The sequence below is a fragment of the Pelodiscus sinensis genome, chromosome 20, assembly GCF_049634645.1.
Source record: "Pelodiscus sinensis isolate JC-2024 chromosome 20, ASM4963464v1, whole genome shotgun sequence".
Classification (NCBI taxonomy): domain Eukaryota; kingdom Metazoa; phylum Chordata; order Testudines; family Trionychidae; genus Pelodiscus; species Pelodiscus sinensis.
The window spans coordinates 17,149,236-17,165,548 of record NC_134730.1 but is presented as its reverse complement, the minus strand read 5'-3'; the positions used below and the strand labels follow the sequence as shown (position 1 = coordinate 17,165,548).

Sequence of the window (16,313 nt, the reverse complement as noted above, 5' to 3'; positions counted from 1 at the left end):
GTAGGGGAGGAGAGGGAGGACCTTTTTCCCAGCCCCTTTTGGTGGCTGGGGCAAAAGTCTGGCCTGGCACAGCTTTGGCCCAGACCCTCCTGATGTAGCCCCCTAGTAACATTCACATTTCCTTATTCCGGACTTGCAGTCACAATCAGTAACCTGAGATCCAAACTGCATTCACAGTTTTGTAAGGGGCAAATACAGGGAATTCTGGTAAGGTCAGGATGAAAACGTAGCCTTGTGTATTGTACTATTTGTGAAGGACTGTGAAGTGGATTGTCTAAAAGATCTATAGATAGGAGTAGTAGTCCAAAACTTCCTTTCAAACTAGGAAAAAGTTCTCAGTGATCTATCATTAGGAATATTAAATCATAGCTTTAGGATAAAACAGCCTATCTTGTTTCCAATTTTTTTCAGGATATACTTAGAGATGAATTAAAAACATCAATGCTTGTAGCACATATAGAATTGATGGGTGATATTATGACCTCAATTATACCGGTGCAAACTTAGAACTGCTGTACTGACTTAACTACAGTTACCGTGGATTTACACCAGAGTAATTGAGATCAGAATCTGGTGACTTCTGTATTTGGCCTCTATTCCTTAGCGCATGAGCCTTTTGAGTGCTGAAACAACCCCAACCTTTCATTCTGAACATTTTCAGAAAAGCCATTGACATAAGATGAAGTTTCAGAATTGTCTAACAATACCTTCTGATCTTGACAATGAAAATCTTTTTTTTTAAATTCCCATTTTTGTCTTTTGCTGCGTGTGTTAAGTCATGACAAGACAGGTATCCATCCTTGCCAGCTAACTCTAGCGTGAAAATAAGGAGGCCCTGGAGACTAATGCTGTTTCAAGCAGTAAATATTAGCAAATGGCTTCAGAAGAGATGAAAATATTGTATTAAGCAGAACTAGATTTGAGGAAAGCATTCAGTTCAGATGCAATATGACCCAAATTAGAGCTGATCACTACAACCTGTCAGCTAGTCCTCCTTTTAGTACATTATTAAGAGGCCTAGGCTGCAAGCCTCAAGCAGGACAAGGACTTTATGTTAAACCTTGCCTCTTCTCATGCACCATCCGAAAGCATTTATATTGAAAAATTTTAGGGTAGAAACCATCTTGTCCTTTACAGCAACATCATCATCTTTTTGTTCTCTGCATCAATGGGAATGAAATTCTGCAGAAGTTCCTATGATATCGGCTCATCTGGTTCACGTGGAGGTTTCTAGAGCAGCCAGACTTTGCAGCAACCTTGCATAGATTTGCAAACCAGAAGAGATCACAATTACAGGCCTCCAGTCTGATCTCCTGCCTCTGGTTTAGGTATATAACGTACAGCATGAGGTAGTTGCTATGTGTTTCTACAGTCCCAGCACAATGGAGTCCTGACTCCTGGGTCATTATTGGAGCTCATAGGCACTACCACATTACAAATATAATAGTTACTAACAGATTCATTTAATGAGCTTCCACTTAGCAGTAAGTATGTCACTGATAGAGTGAGTTTACATGACTGGGCCCTCAGTTAGAAACCTGGAACAGAGAATGATATTTCCATGCATAAATAAAATTACATATTGATACCAGGGTATTGACAGAATAAGGAATGCCTTAATTACTAGGGGGCCGTTCAGTATGCTTACAATGTCCACATTAATTGATAAGAATGAGAAATATGCTATTGCATCACGGGATAATTTCCACCTCACTTCTGGTACCTCGGACAAGCAGCATGTGTTAGCTTTCCTGGATACACCTAGCAGGGATGGATGACATTGCTTTTAAGTGGATCCATTCCTAGCTTTCTCAGAAGAGGACAACTGTGGGCTATTGCTCTTCTGTCCCAAAGGTTCTCACATGCCATGGGGTTCTAATTCGTCATCTCTTGAGCGATAAATGTGAACACGAGGCCACTGGCAAAGGCTCATGGGGGAAGAGACGGACTGTGATATATTCAGTATATTGACACCCAGACCTATGTCTAACACAAAAACCAGATGAAGTGTTAGACAATGGCTCACAGGGCAAGACTTGTTGATTGTGGCCCAATCCAGACAAGATGGGGTTAACATTAATCAACTGGGGAAGCTTGGAGACGATCCTATTGGTGCTCTAGGAAGTTTGTTACACTGGGGCATAATCCAGAGGTGCTACTAAACCCTGGGCTGCTCTGGAATATGCAGGTAGCATCCCCAATCTAAGAGTGAGTCTAGGCAGCACCCGGATCTCGAAATAAGATACACAACTGGTGCTACGCAAATTGCAAAGCTTATTTCAAATGTATTTCAAAATAGCTTATTTTGAAATTTGGTGCCATCTACACTGTTTTTGAGACATCCCTTAACCCTCGTGGAATGAGGGTTACAGGGATGCTGGAATAGTGTGCCCGTTATTTCGAAATAATGGGCATGTGTAAAAGAAGCGGAATAGCTATTTTGGGATACCTCTGGTATCCCGAAATAGCTCCGCTGTTTAGATGTAGCCTAAGGGTATATCTACACAGCAGCATTATTTCAGAATAACTATGCAAGCATCTACACAGATAGCCCATTATTTTGAAATAATGGGAGGATTATTTCAGCGGTTGTGAACCTTATTCCATGAGGAATAAAGCCTTTTCCGAAATAACTATTTTGGAATAGCAGTAGTGCGGATGCGCCACTGCTGCTATTTGGAAATAGCTGCTCCTGCAAGCCAATCAGAGTAGTTACTTCCCAGTGCTTCCTGGGGCTCTAAACTGAGGTAGCACATCCACATTATGGGAGCCTGCCTCGGACTAATTTACAGGCTTCCCTGTAGTGTAGACGTGCTATTTTGAAATAAGGTATATCAGAGTATCTCTTCCGGAATGGCTTATTCCGAAATAATCGTGAAATGTAGATGTAGCCTAAGGGTGTGTCTAAACTACACCCCCCTGTCAGACACATCGAAAGTGCAAATGAAGTGGGGATTTAAATATACACTTAATTTGTACAATGGTGGCCGCTGCTTTTTTTTTTTTTTTTTAATGGGGCTTTTTGAAAAAACCTGGGCAGTTTTGAAAGATCCTGTACTCCAAAAATGCCCCATCTAAACTCCCAGGTTTTTTCCCAAAAGCCCCATTTTGAAAAAAAGCGGCGGCCACCATTATGCAAATGAAGTATGGGATATTTAAATCCCCGCTTCATTTGCGCTTTCGATATGTCTAATTTACATCCCTCTGCTAACAGAGGGGTGTAGTTTAGACACACCCTAAGAGTGCTTTATCTCTGCACAGGGGGAGGAAATCATTATTCAACATGGGTAAATGTGGCAGGATCTTGCTCTTAGAAATTAGCCAGTAATAGAATCCCACTCATAGGAATTAGCTAATTTCTTAATCGTTAATGCATATGCATACCTCACAATCACAATAGGAACTGTGTGTATGAAGCAAGCAAAAACATACCGATAAATATTACTCAGCCTTGGGAAAAACAGTATGTTATTTCGGTATGCTGCTATAATGAAGAGAACAGTATGGGAGCTATGCAATATAGAACATAAATATACTTATTGCTGATAAGGAATTCCTCATTATTTGTGCTTGGGCTATATCTAACAATTTATCATTGTATTAGAGGTCTCTTCTTGACACAAATATTGCCAGACCAAACAAAAAAAAAAAAGAATCAATAAATCTGTTAAAGAACCCAACAGATTTATCACCTACATATTGGATCTGATATTTTCACATGCCCTGTTCTAAAGAGCAAGCTTTTGCCTATTGGCATTTTCTAAATGTGAGACATTAGAGAGAGAGTCAGGAACTAGCATTTCTGAAAAACGGGATGCTTACTAGTTAAATAAAATTAGGCTCACATTACCTCATACAACTAGTGCATGTTCCAGTGCTTACTTTTTGGACACACTAATCAATGAATTATACATTCAACTGAAACATCACTATGAAATGCTTGTTTTAATTAGTTACCGGTGACGGCAAAATGATGGGCTGAGGTTGGGTGGGTCTCTGGATAGGGAGCATACTTTTCCACCTTCAGAACAACATTTGTAATCAGACGGAGGAAGAATCAGAATCTAAAATATCTTCGCCATGTGAAACCAGCTTTTAAAAATGATATTGCCATCGAATGTACACAAGAGATGGGTAGGAGGAGGAGAATAGGTGATGAGTCTTGTTTATAAAAGTCTTTGCAGAACCAGAATCTCTGAGCCTGCCAGGCACAATGGAAACCTCATTGATCACTTGGACACTTGCATTAGACATTGCACTAAGGACCTCATCCAGAGAAGTGCTGAGGGTCTATAACTCTCATCGTTTTTTGGCATTCAGTGCTCTTCAGGCATCCGTAGGGAGCTCTGATCAGCTTTCTAACAGAATGGCTATTTTGTACGTTTATTTGTGTATAAATGTAAGGTAGGCATGACATACTCCCACATATTAACCAAATGAATACCACCTCTAACAAAACAGTAACTTTCCATATGAATCAGCATTTACTGACCGCCTTAAAAATGCCATCAAATGAGGGGGAGGATGGAAAGCAAATTGCACTACATAACTCTGGGGGAGTTTGAAATGTTCAGATCCAGAAAACTAGAACAGAAATCACACGGGCACAAGTTTTTGGATACTCTGCAAGTGCAGTTAGAGCTAGAATGTCACGTGAATGGTCTCGTCCGCACTTTGTTTGTTTTGGTGCTTCCCCTTTAGCTCGTGGTCCAAACTAAGAAATGCGGACATACCTGAAAGTAAAAGACAGAGAGAGAGAGAGTGTTTTGTAAGGCATTTTGGAGATTCAAATATCATATGTTCATCTTTTAAATATTTATATAGAGAGATTTATATATATTAGAAATGTACATCTGTCTGTCCAACTGCAAGTCTATTTTTTCAAGAGCTTCATATTAATATGTGCATCTGTCAGAGTCCATCTGTCCGCGTGCCTGTGTCAGCCGACGATCAGGGCGGTGTGCGCGTGTGTGTTACACCCAAGTCTTCAACTGCTGAGATGCAAGGTCTCGTCGCAGTAGGCAACCTAGGAGGCTGGAGGGCGCCCCAAAAAGAGTTTAACGTCCGTGACTTTACTGCTAGGACCGGGGTCCCGTCGCAGAGGGCAGCCAACAGGCTGACAGACGCCCCGAGTTTATAGGAAGAGCTTATTCCATCTCAGATTTCAGCTGCTAGGATACAGGATCCCTTCGCAGCAGGCAGTCTAGGGAAGACTGAGAGATGCCCCAACGGATCTGTAACCTGGGAGTGACACGATCCAAATGCCCAAGCTCTTCCTATACCTGTCCCTTATGACCGGCTGAAGTTCTTTTAAATTGTGCTTGATTCTGTTATAGCAACTGAAGGAGTCAGGTTAAAGCTTAAACAGTTACAGGTTTATTAAGGAAGCTTATAAAATCATATGGTTACAATGGCTATTGCTCTATTTCTTAACTGCTAGCAAATACAGATCTTATGGTTACATAGGAAAAGAAGATAGAAAGTAATGGTACCAAGTGACAGCTTAATCTTTAAAAAGCTCTATTCTATGCATGCACTAAAACAAAAGGACACATACGGGTACAATTTTTACCCTCTTTTGCGTCACTCAGTCCCAGCGTGTCAGGCCAGGATCGACCTCAATTCCTCGGAAAAATGAAAATATGAGGTGGGCATCCCTGTGGACCTCGGGAGGTCAAACATCTAACCAGACCAGCAGGTAAATGGTAGATTGACACTCAGAGTGAGCGTGCTGCTGGACCCATCTTTATACCTATGGGGTCACGTATTTCTCTTTCTTATCTGCGATGCCAAATGGTGGTGGTCTGTCTTTTGTGACGCCAGTTCTTACAAGGGAGTTGTGAACTTAATTTACACTTGTAAGGGAGATAACTAAATTGGAAGTACTGGGGATTCTTTTCTCAGTGGGAGATTCCTCTTCCAGGGACGACTGTGTGTGATTGTATCAACCTGGGTGCCAGCCAGGGCAGTTCTCGCGGCCTCAAGGTCAGTTTATTGCCTTAATCGTTCTCTCTCATATCTATGTTTTCAGCTTACTCAGGGTCAGAGAGGCCCGCATATCTTGGTCTCACATCGAAGCTTCCAAGGCTATGCTGACTTTTATTGCTCCTTCTCTGCCCTGTATACAGGCATCTCAGAGGGCAAGCAAGATTGATGTGACGGGGGGGCCTGTCTGGCTACAGTCTGTCTGCGAGCCCATTTGTTCAAGAACTTCTCCTAAATAGTAAGTCCTTGGACCACCAAAATGCGTATGCAGCTTTCTGTAATCTAACTTAAAACAAGGTCAGGGTTTGATTGTTTCAAGAAAATGGGAAGTGCCGATAATGGGACTGCTTTTCAGAACACGGAAAGGGAAGGGTCAGAGAGGAGCAGGACATGATACTGAGAGTAGCCAGTGGGGGAAGCAAGCCCGTAGGCGAGAGCTATATGCAGAGTGGACCCTGGGGAAAGTTGCATCACCAAGAGTGGCCAGCAGGGCTGTGGCTCCACCATCTCCCTCCCTTCCTCCCCCAGACTACTTAATCTGGTGGCAGGCAGAAGGCCTCTGGAAGTTAATGGGGAGGAAGCCCCACCAAATGGCAGCCCTGTCCTTAGACCCTACAAAGAAACCCCACAGCAGCTCCTCTCATTCACATGGCTTTCTAAATTCTCAGCCCAACCACAGGTAAATGAAATAACCTAGCAAATAGGGCACTGGATTGGGAATCAGGACACTATGGGCATGTCTAAACTAGGGCTGTGTCTACACTACAAAGAAAAGTTGGAAATTTCGCGTATCTTTTTCCGTTTTTCTTTCGGAAGAAACTTTTCTGAAATTTGGCGCATCTATATGGCACCACATTTTGGAAAAACCTCCTCTTTCAGCACATCCCTTCTTCCTCGTACAACAAGGTTTACAGGGATTGTGAAAGAATGTGTCCACTTTTCCAATTTTTTTTTTCCTGAAAAGCGGACGCATTCCTTGGACATGGCATAGCTTTTCCGGGATACATCTAGTATCCCAGAAAAGAGCTGCGTGTAGATGTAACTTAGGAAATTATTTTGAAATAACAAGCTTGGTAGAATGGACGTGCCGCTTATTATTTCAAAATCAGGGAGGTTATTTTGATATAACTCCTTAGTGTAGACCAGGGCTCTGATTCTGTTCCAAGCTCTACCACTGACCTGTTGTGTAACTTTGGGGGTTTCACTTCAAAACTCTGTTTCTACTCCCATCCCTTGTGTAGGGAACTGAGGCAGTCCATGGTATTTCGCTAAAAACCCCTATTCAATCCTAAATTTGAGACGGGCCTATAACGTAACAGCACGGACAGTTAGACTGAGTAGAGGGACCTTTGGAAGGCACAGTCACCCTGGCAACCACATTCCAAGGGCCACACCAACTGATACCAACACAACCTTGCTAATATGTTTTGCTTTAATCCTAGATAATGGGTCCATAAACTCATGGATCACATTAGCACAAGGCACCAGTAATCCCTTCTCAGATGCATCATAATTTAACTAGACAAAAGTTGTCTTTTAATTCTCTGTTTGTTGATGTTGGCTTATTTAGCTTGTTAAGGAAACTATTTGTATTAGAGATAAGGAGTTTGTTTGGCAATGGGCAGAGATGCTGTGTAACCATCGTAGTTTATTGGCTTACGTGCTCATTTCGTCTTGCCGCCAGACCCTATCAAATTGCTTCTCCTCCGTCCATCTGACGCCTATATAATCTATTGTAATGTTTTGCTTAACCAGTGTTCACCAGGTTAACCTCTGGTTGGCACTCCACCAGCTGTGTGTAACAAATCCTCTGGTTTGTTTTCACCTGCATCCAGAGTGTCCAGAATTATTCCCTACACCTTGTCTATTTAGATCCGTAGTACATTTATGTGGTGTTGCTCGGGTCCTTAACTCAATTAATGGGGTTTTTTTTAAATAAAAGAAAAATGTACAGGCTTTATATAAATTATTGTATTTGTAAACAGTGTTATTTTGATGAAGTTAATTTTTATTTTGAATTTCTTTAAAAAGGGATTGTTTAAATTTTTCCGTCTAATTGCTTTTTAGTACATTTTTTTAATGGGATTTCCATCAAGTGTATTTTTTCTTCATCCCAAGAAACTCTTAACATTTCCTACGTTTTAACAAAAAAGGGCTATATTCAATGTGGTTTGCAATAATATTAACCTCTAGTTTTTAAACTGTAAACTAATGTGCCAGAACAGAGCACTACTCCATAATAAACTTTATAGAAAAGAGAGAAAACTGAGAAATTTGAAGCAATCCTTTTCCAGGTTCATCCTATTTTTCTGATACATCTTGGTTCAGTCTCTTTCAACATTCATTCATTTCAATTCTGAAGACTAATTGCTTGGGCGATTTTGTCTCTTTTCTGCTTGGCTTTTATGAGAAGCAATCCCATTCCAGGCACAACCCATTTTCCTGGTACAACCAAATCCTTAGATTGCTTCAAGTTATGATATGAGGAAGTTGTATACCGCATTTGGTGGGCCTCGCTCTTACCGTTTAGGCATTCTTGACACTCACTCACTCACTCACAGTAGATAGATAAGTTCTTCAGGGCCAAGCCTCTGTGTTACAACAGGCATGTACAGAGCCTCACAAATCAAACACAAGGGCTCCGATTTTTTTTGTTCCTGACAAGGTGTATAGTCACCTTTCATTTATATTTTCATCCTCCACATCTGCTTTAGCATAGCATCTGCTCTCCCATACATAGCGTGCCAGCAGATACGAGATACTGTAGTTAGCAGCAGAGCTGGCAGAGAAACAGTGGTATTCTAAAGAAACCATAGCTGAAACTGTGACATAATGTGACACTTTTTCTTGCCCACCCAGCTCTTTATCCCTCATGTTTCCTCCTCAAACTTCCACTACTCATGGCAGTCCTCTAGCTTAAATATCTAAAATGCTGACTGCCACCACGAGACCTACCGGTATTAGGAGAGATTAATAAACTGGGACTTTTCAGCTTAGAAAAGAGAAGATTAAGGAGGGTATATGATAGAGATCTATAAAATCACGACAGGTGTGGAAAATGTAAATAAGAAAAAGTTATTCACCAAATGAAATTAATAGGTAACATGTTTAAAACAAGCAAGAGGAAATCAACCTGTGGAACGACTTGTCAAAGGATGTTGTGAAGACCAGTACAGGCAGTCCCTGGGTTACGTACAAGATAGGGACTGTAGGTTTGTTCTTAAGTTGAATCTGTATGTAAGTCGGAACTGGCGTCAGCCGCTGCTGAAACTGATCAGTTTCAACAGCGGCTGAATCTGGACACCAGTTCTGACTTACATATGGATTCAACTGAAGAAACCCAGGCGTCCCCAAGTCAGCTGCTACTGAAACTGATCAGCGGCTGATTCCAGGAAGCCCGGGGCAGAGCAACTCTGCCTCGGGCTTCCTGTAGTCAGCCCCTGGTCAGTTTCAGCAGCGGCTGACTTGGGGACGCCTGGGGCAGAGCATCTGGGGTGCTTCCGGGTTGGTACAGTAGCGCCGAGGAGCGGCGCTGCGGGACCAACCCGGCAGCGCCCCAGCTGCTCTACCCCAGGCATAGGCAAGAAAAGCCTGGTCTGCTGGGGGGGAGGGGGGAGGTGGGCCACTAGCTGCACCCCTCCCCCTAGCAGACCAGGGAGACGTGGGTGGCGGGACCGCCCGCCTCCTCCACGGTTTTGCTCCGTCTCCCTGGTCTGTAGGGAGACGGGGAGCAAAGCCTTGGAGCACGCCCGCAGCGGGACAGCCCAGGCGCGCCCGGGCTGTCCCACTGCGGTCGTGCTCCGCGGCTTTGCTCCCAGTCTCCCTGCAGACCAGAGAGACGGGGAGCAGATTTTCTCGACCCAGAGGACGGGAGTGGTGGGACTGCAGCGCATCTGGGCGTCCTGCCGCTCCAGTCCTCCGGGGCGAGAAAAGCCCCGTTCGTAACTGCGGATCCGACATAAGTCGGAGCCGCGTAACTCGGGGACTGCCTGTACTGTAAAAGGGTTCAAAGAGGAATTAGATAAGTACAGGGAGGATAGGTCCATCAATGGCTATTAGCCAGGATGGGTAAGAATTGTGCCTGTAGCCTCGGTTTGTCAGAATCTGGGATTGGGTGACAGGGGAAGGAATCACTCGATTCCCTGTTCTGTTCATTCCCTCTGGGGCGCCTGGCATTGGCCACTGTTGTCGGACAGGATACTAGGCTAGATGGACCTTTGGTCTAACCTAGTATGGCCAGTTCTTATGATAAGATCAGTTAAGCATCAGGGTGCATAAAAACTTGGATTTTATACATCGCTTTGTTAATTATAGAACCATGTTTAATTAAATAGTCTGCGTGCCAGAGTTGCTAGGGTTGGCAGAGGAAGAGTGAAATGTGCACTGCACATGAATGCTGACTTTCTGCCCCACTCGAATGATTTAATCAATGTTTAAATAATTAACAACCCATCCAGGTCAAGACTTTAACACCGGCCTTTAAAAACTTGTCTTCTTTTGCCCAGTCACCAAGCTTCTCTTTCCTTAACAGAATTTTTTTCCATGAGTAGGAAGAACAAAAAAACCCACACTTGCAAGATAAGTGAGCTACCATCACATCAGTTATTACTGCTTTATCTTGCTGCACACAAGTATACCATCCTCGCCTTCCAAGGCTCTCAAAGGGCTTTGCAAACAGTGAAGCTTCACAATACACCCAAGAAGTATTATCCCTTCTTACAAATAGGGATCACAAAGAGGGGACATTTCTTGCCAGAACTACACAGGGAGATGAGGGCAACAGCAGCAACAAAACTGGGCCCAGTCATGAACTTTTTTCATTAGGTCACATTTACTTCCTGTACTCCACTGAGATCAAGTTGGCCAAAATGAAAGAAGACTTTTTGTGCAGCAAACTACAGCAGGAAATATTCCCACAACTCTGTTCTAGAGCTACTCCATATTTTGTGTTGCGGTTTGATAACAAAAACCTTAAAGACCAAACCCTGCTCTGAACTTATTTGTGCACAAAATCCCATTTTGATCCTTTATGGACAGGTGGGTCTCTCCATTTGTGTTATAATTGTGACACCAGGGATGGGAGTTAGTACCTGGAAGTTCTTGTATCACTTGTGTTTGTGACACACCTGGAGGCCATTAGACACACACAGTTGGGCTAAGCCCTGCACAAACACATGCTGAGAGAGAGACAGACCGACAGACAGACAGAGAATCTCTACCAACAGAGTTTACAGTTTGAAATAGACCAAAAGAGATCAAAGAAAGAGGAAAGTAACATTAATCTCATTTTACAAAGGGGAACTGAAAAGAGAGATTAAGTGATTTGCCCATGGTCACACAGTTAGACTGTGACTGGGCCCAAGGTCTGAAACGAGATCATCTACAGCCTGGTTCGGTGCTTTAACAACCAGGCCTACCCTTCCTACAGATTTTATTGTTCACTGGGCTTCCTGCTGTCCATTTGGTCCCAGCAAGGTCTATCTTCTTTCCTTTTTAGCCTGGTGTTTTAGATAGCTCATTGATTTGAAATGTCTATTACAAGGGATTTCAGGATTCAATCAGTAAAGCAGTAAAATATGCCCTAGCCATGACACTGAAAACAAAAGTTAAAAGCACTAAAGCATAAAGAGAAATAAATAATTCTGGAGAAATAAAACAAAACTAAAAATAATGTTAAAACACGGAGTCTTCTAATGCACAGAATTTAAAGTATACCCGTAATGATCACACATTTCTTCCTTATTATATTACCTCTATTTAACAGCTACTGATATTGTCCTGTATATGTAATTGCTCTCTACTGGCTTCAACCAGACAAAGCTGAGCTTCAGTAGTTTTCTAAAAACGAACTTCCTAGCATCCTCTTTCCTGCTTCAATAGGAGTGTCCTCCCCATAATGCAATATGGACGGCTTCTCATTTGTATGCACAGCTTCTATATTACAGCAGCAGTGTAGGATCACATCCAAATGTCTTATGGGTTTTTTATGGCTACAGTACATTTGATTTGCAGTTTCTCCAGCAAACTGTTGTTTTCATTATCACTGTACGTTGAGACACTTACATCCCTTTTGCTTTTCATGTCCCTGGTATTATTGGAACTTTAAGAATCTCTAGTAATATATCTTTGACAAAATCAGGCTCACATTATATTTTTCCACTTGGAATTAGCCCCAGCTCTCAGATGGAAAATATTTTCTGCCCAAATTGGTGCTGAAGGACGTTTTTATCCCTATTGACACTACAATTCTTGTAAAGTACCACTATTAATTCAGAATAAAAGGAAGTTTAACAATCATTCCAATTCATTGGACTGGACAAGTCATAATGTTTAAGATGTTTACTAACACAATACCTCAGTATTCCCAAGTATGTGTCACAAACTTCAATGATACGATCTACTAGAGTGCATAAATGTTTACTTAAGGTTTAGAGGAACATGTTGTATTCACTAGGGAAAGTAGTTTGCTTATTAGCAGACATACATGTTTTTGTTTGAGTAGCTGATGAGATCACGACTTGGGAACTAACGTAAAATGACATGAATCGATTTGAACAATGAGAGGGTTATCAAACAGCTTTTCAATGCAAGTAGGTGCATTCTTTGAAGTAAGTCTTGAGAGGTCAAGGTGTACTAATTAATAATCAAGTCAATTTGCTTTTACAATTAAACCTTGGCAGGAGCCAAAATTTACTAGAAGTAACCCAGCTGGATTATTAGCCACATATTTCTCAATGGAAAAATGCTAATTCTTTTTAAATAAAAGTTGCAGGATATAAAACCTGATATGTTTAAGTCCAATTTTTTCAAACAAATCTAAGAAAGTGCTTTCATTTGTAAGTAATCCTCATAACTCATCATTAACACAGCGGTTCTCACACAGATGTCCAACACTTTCAGGGTGTGTGTGTCAAGCTGATTTCACAGGGTCCACCAACCAGGGCCAGCATTAGACTTTGTAGGGCCCAGGGCAAAAAGCCAAAGACCCACCATATTGGGCTGAAGCCCATGGTCCCCTGAGCCTTGCCAACTAGGCTGAAGCTGAATTCCTGAGCCACTGAATTGGGTGGGGTCCCTTGTGGTGTGGGGCTCTTGGCAATTACCCTTAATGCTTGCTCTGTTTTTCTGTATACAAAAGCCAAAGAGTAGTTGTAGCAAAAGGTGGACCATGGAGTTTCTAAGAGCATGTTGAGGTAGCCTCAGAAAGAAAAAAAAAAAAAAACTTTGAGGATACCTAGGTTAGAACACTCACAGATCAAATCCACACCTCAGGAATGCTAGGTCTCTAAATTATAGGTGGAGACATATGGCAGTGGTTTTGAATGGCTTCTGTTGTCCTCTCTATTCCTCCATTTGATTCTGCCCATTCTCAGAGGATGTGTCTACACATCAAAGTTAATTCGAAAGAACAGCCATTATTTCGAATTAACTTTCCTAGCATCTACACAGAAAAACCGCTATTTTGAAATAAAATCGAAATAGCTGGGTGCATATTTTGAATTTGGTAAACCTCATTCTACGAGGAATAACGCCAAATTCGAAATCGCTAATTCTAAATAAGTGCTGTGTAGATGCTTATTCCAAAATAGGGGGCCTCCAGCCCTTCCCAGCTTCCCCTGGTGGCCACTCTGGGCCAACCAGGAAAACTCTTCTCTCCCCCAGATCCGGAGCCCTTAAAGGGGTATTCTCTGGCCACACTGTATGCCAGTCCCCCAGCTCCCAGGAGCTAACCAGGGGCTGGAGATGGCAGGCTCCCTCCTGGACTAATGCGGAGATCATGGACCTCCTTGAGGTTTGGGGGGAGGCCTCCAATGTCCATGATCTCCGCACAAGACAGAGGGACGTCGCCGTCTATGGACAGAGCTGGCACCATGGCCACCAAAGGCCACATGCGCACACAAGAACAGGTGTGCATGAAGATCAAGGAGATGCGGCAGGCGTACACCAGGTCCCCTCAGGTCAGCTGCTTAGCAGCAGCAGACGCCTGCTCCTACTTCGATGCCCTGGACCGCATCATGGGGGGGGGGGGGGGGGCGGAACGGTCCGTGCTACCCCGGGGGGCAGTGATCCGGGACCAGAGGGCCCTGACCAGGGTGCAGAGGAGGAGCCGCCACAGAGGGTACCACGCCGTCAGGACCCCCGAACTGTCCCAGCAGCGGAGTCACCAGGGTCGTCCGGGGAGGCCACATCATTGCTGTCTCCTTCCCCTGGGAGTGGGAAGGGGAGGGAGAGACCAGGGACCGCACATGTGGGCCTGGCTTACTACGGATCACACACCAACCTGTGCACATGTGAGCATGTGCTGTGCCACCCCTGGGCAGGTGGCTCCAGCTGCGGGACACAACAGGATGCCCTCCCTTCACAAGCCCCTTCTACACAGAGGCAGGGGACATCTCCCCCCCCCCCCACCTCGGCCACACTATACACAGCACAGGGGCATGGGTGCGGTCTCGGTGTAGCTCCCACTCCCAGGGATAGCCAGACATTCTGACCGTGGCCTCTGTGCAGGCACAACAGCTCTGATGGTGCAGGGCGAGGTGAGAATGACCATGCACTCACTGTGTCCCCAGGGAGAACTGACCACTTCTCTTCTTTCTCCACAGCCGCACCAGCTGCGCGTGCTGGGTGCACCACCCTGCCTGGGACATTCTCCCACACCCGAGGGCTCAGCTCATGTTATCATCTACATGTTTTGTTAGCCTATAAAGTGCTACCAGACTATTTGTTGTTTTTTAACTTTATACTGTACAGACTAACTCGGCTACCCCCTGAAGATTCTAGCCATAGCACTTCATTCTTCATTCAGCAGAGCCCTGCACTGTATCATGGAGCAGTGGGTGCAGGATGAATGGGAGTTCCGGCAGGAGCTGCTTGCCCAGGGTCGTGCCATCTCTGCCCATCTGCAGACCCTGGTGCAGCGCCTGCTGCCTCCCCAGCTACCGCTCCTCCTCCCACTCCTTTTCCCCCTCCTGCCTCTCCCTCCTCAACCTCCACACTCTCCTCCCCATCCCCCTCGAGGACGCCGAGGCTCCTGTACCCACTGTGCTGGGAGACAGTTGGCGCAGCAAGACCCCCCACTCCGAGCCCTGAGATTCCCCTCCCTTCTTCCCTTTGCTTCCCCCTTCCAGCTCCCTCCTCCCAGTTTCCCCTCTCCCCTCTCGCCTCCCCTCTTCCACCTCCTTTCCCCAGTCTCCCCGGAGTTTCATGCCCCCCTCCCAGTTTTGTTAAATAAACAGAGTTTATATTTTTGAAAATACATGTATTTTATTTGACATCAGGAAGGGGGGCTAGGGACGGGTAAGTGGAAGGACATGAGGGAGGGATGAGGCACAAGCCCCCAGTGGGGCAGACCAGGGAGGCTCTTAGTGCTCCTCAGGGTGGAAGCTCTCCCGCAGGGCCCCCTGGATACTGATACCTCCCGGATGGCAGCCTGCAGGAAGTGCAGCCAGGCTTGCAGCAACACATCCAAAAGAAACACCAGAGTGCCCAGAGGCAGCTCTGGCTCCATGTTGCAGAGTGCTCTGGTGTCCCAAGTGAGGGCAACCAAAGCACGCAGAGACAAAATGCTTTGCTCTCCCTCATCAAGGTAGGGAACCAAGCAGGGAAACCTGAGAACTGGCTGTCCTGGGGGAGGGAGGTGTGTCCCTTTAAGCACAGACCTTAGGGAGCAGCCCCACACAGTAAGTCTTGACTGGAACTGGTTCCAGCCAGCCTTAAATGCGATTCAGAGTCCACTCAGTGTGGACGTGCTATTTCGAAATGCATTTTGTATGTAGACGCGTCATTTCAAAATAAGCTATTTCGAAATAACACTGTCGTGCAGACATACCCAGAGTTGATAACAATAGTTATCAGTTACCTGACTGATTTCTAGAGATTGCTATGATCTCTGGACTCAGACAGAATCTACTACAAAAAAAAAAAAAAAAAAAAAAAAAAAAACACATGAAAGGCTTCTTGACTTTGGGGGCTCTGCATTTTCTCTTCATATTTTTACCCCTGATCAAGAACTAAGCAGTCATTAAGACGGCAACTTTTACTGCACACCTCTGAAATTCATCAGAAGAATCTTTCCTCTAGTAATCTTTTTTATTTTAAAGCCTATACTTCAGACTTTCAGAATAATTAGGACCTGTAGGGACTTCAAAATGACATTCAGACACATATTTATTATTACCAAATTAATTAGCCATCTTCCACTAAGAACAAAATAATTAAACTAGTCATGTTTCATGTAATTTCAATGATAGTTAATGTCTTTAAGTAAGAAATCTAGAATACATTAGTTGGAGTAATTTGCTACTAGTTGGGTTTTTACCTAATTAAAC

At 44.0% G+C, this 16,313-nt stretch overlaps 1 long non-coding RNA gene across 1 annotated transcript in view; it reads right to left on the bottom strand.

Moving 5' to 3' along the window:
* Positions 1–3,986: 3,986 nt before the first annotated feature.
* LOC142819170 (uncharacterized) overlaps positions 3,987–16,313 on the bottom strand; it is a 68,345-nt gene continuing 56,018 nt past the window's right edge. The window contains exon 4 of the long non-coding RNA XR_012896967.1: positions 3,987–4,733. This is a non-coding gene — a long non-coding RNA (uncharacterized LOC142819170). The remainder of the gene's footprint in view (positions 4,734–16,313) is intronic.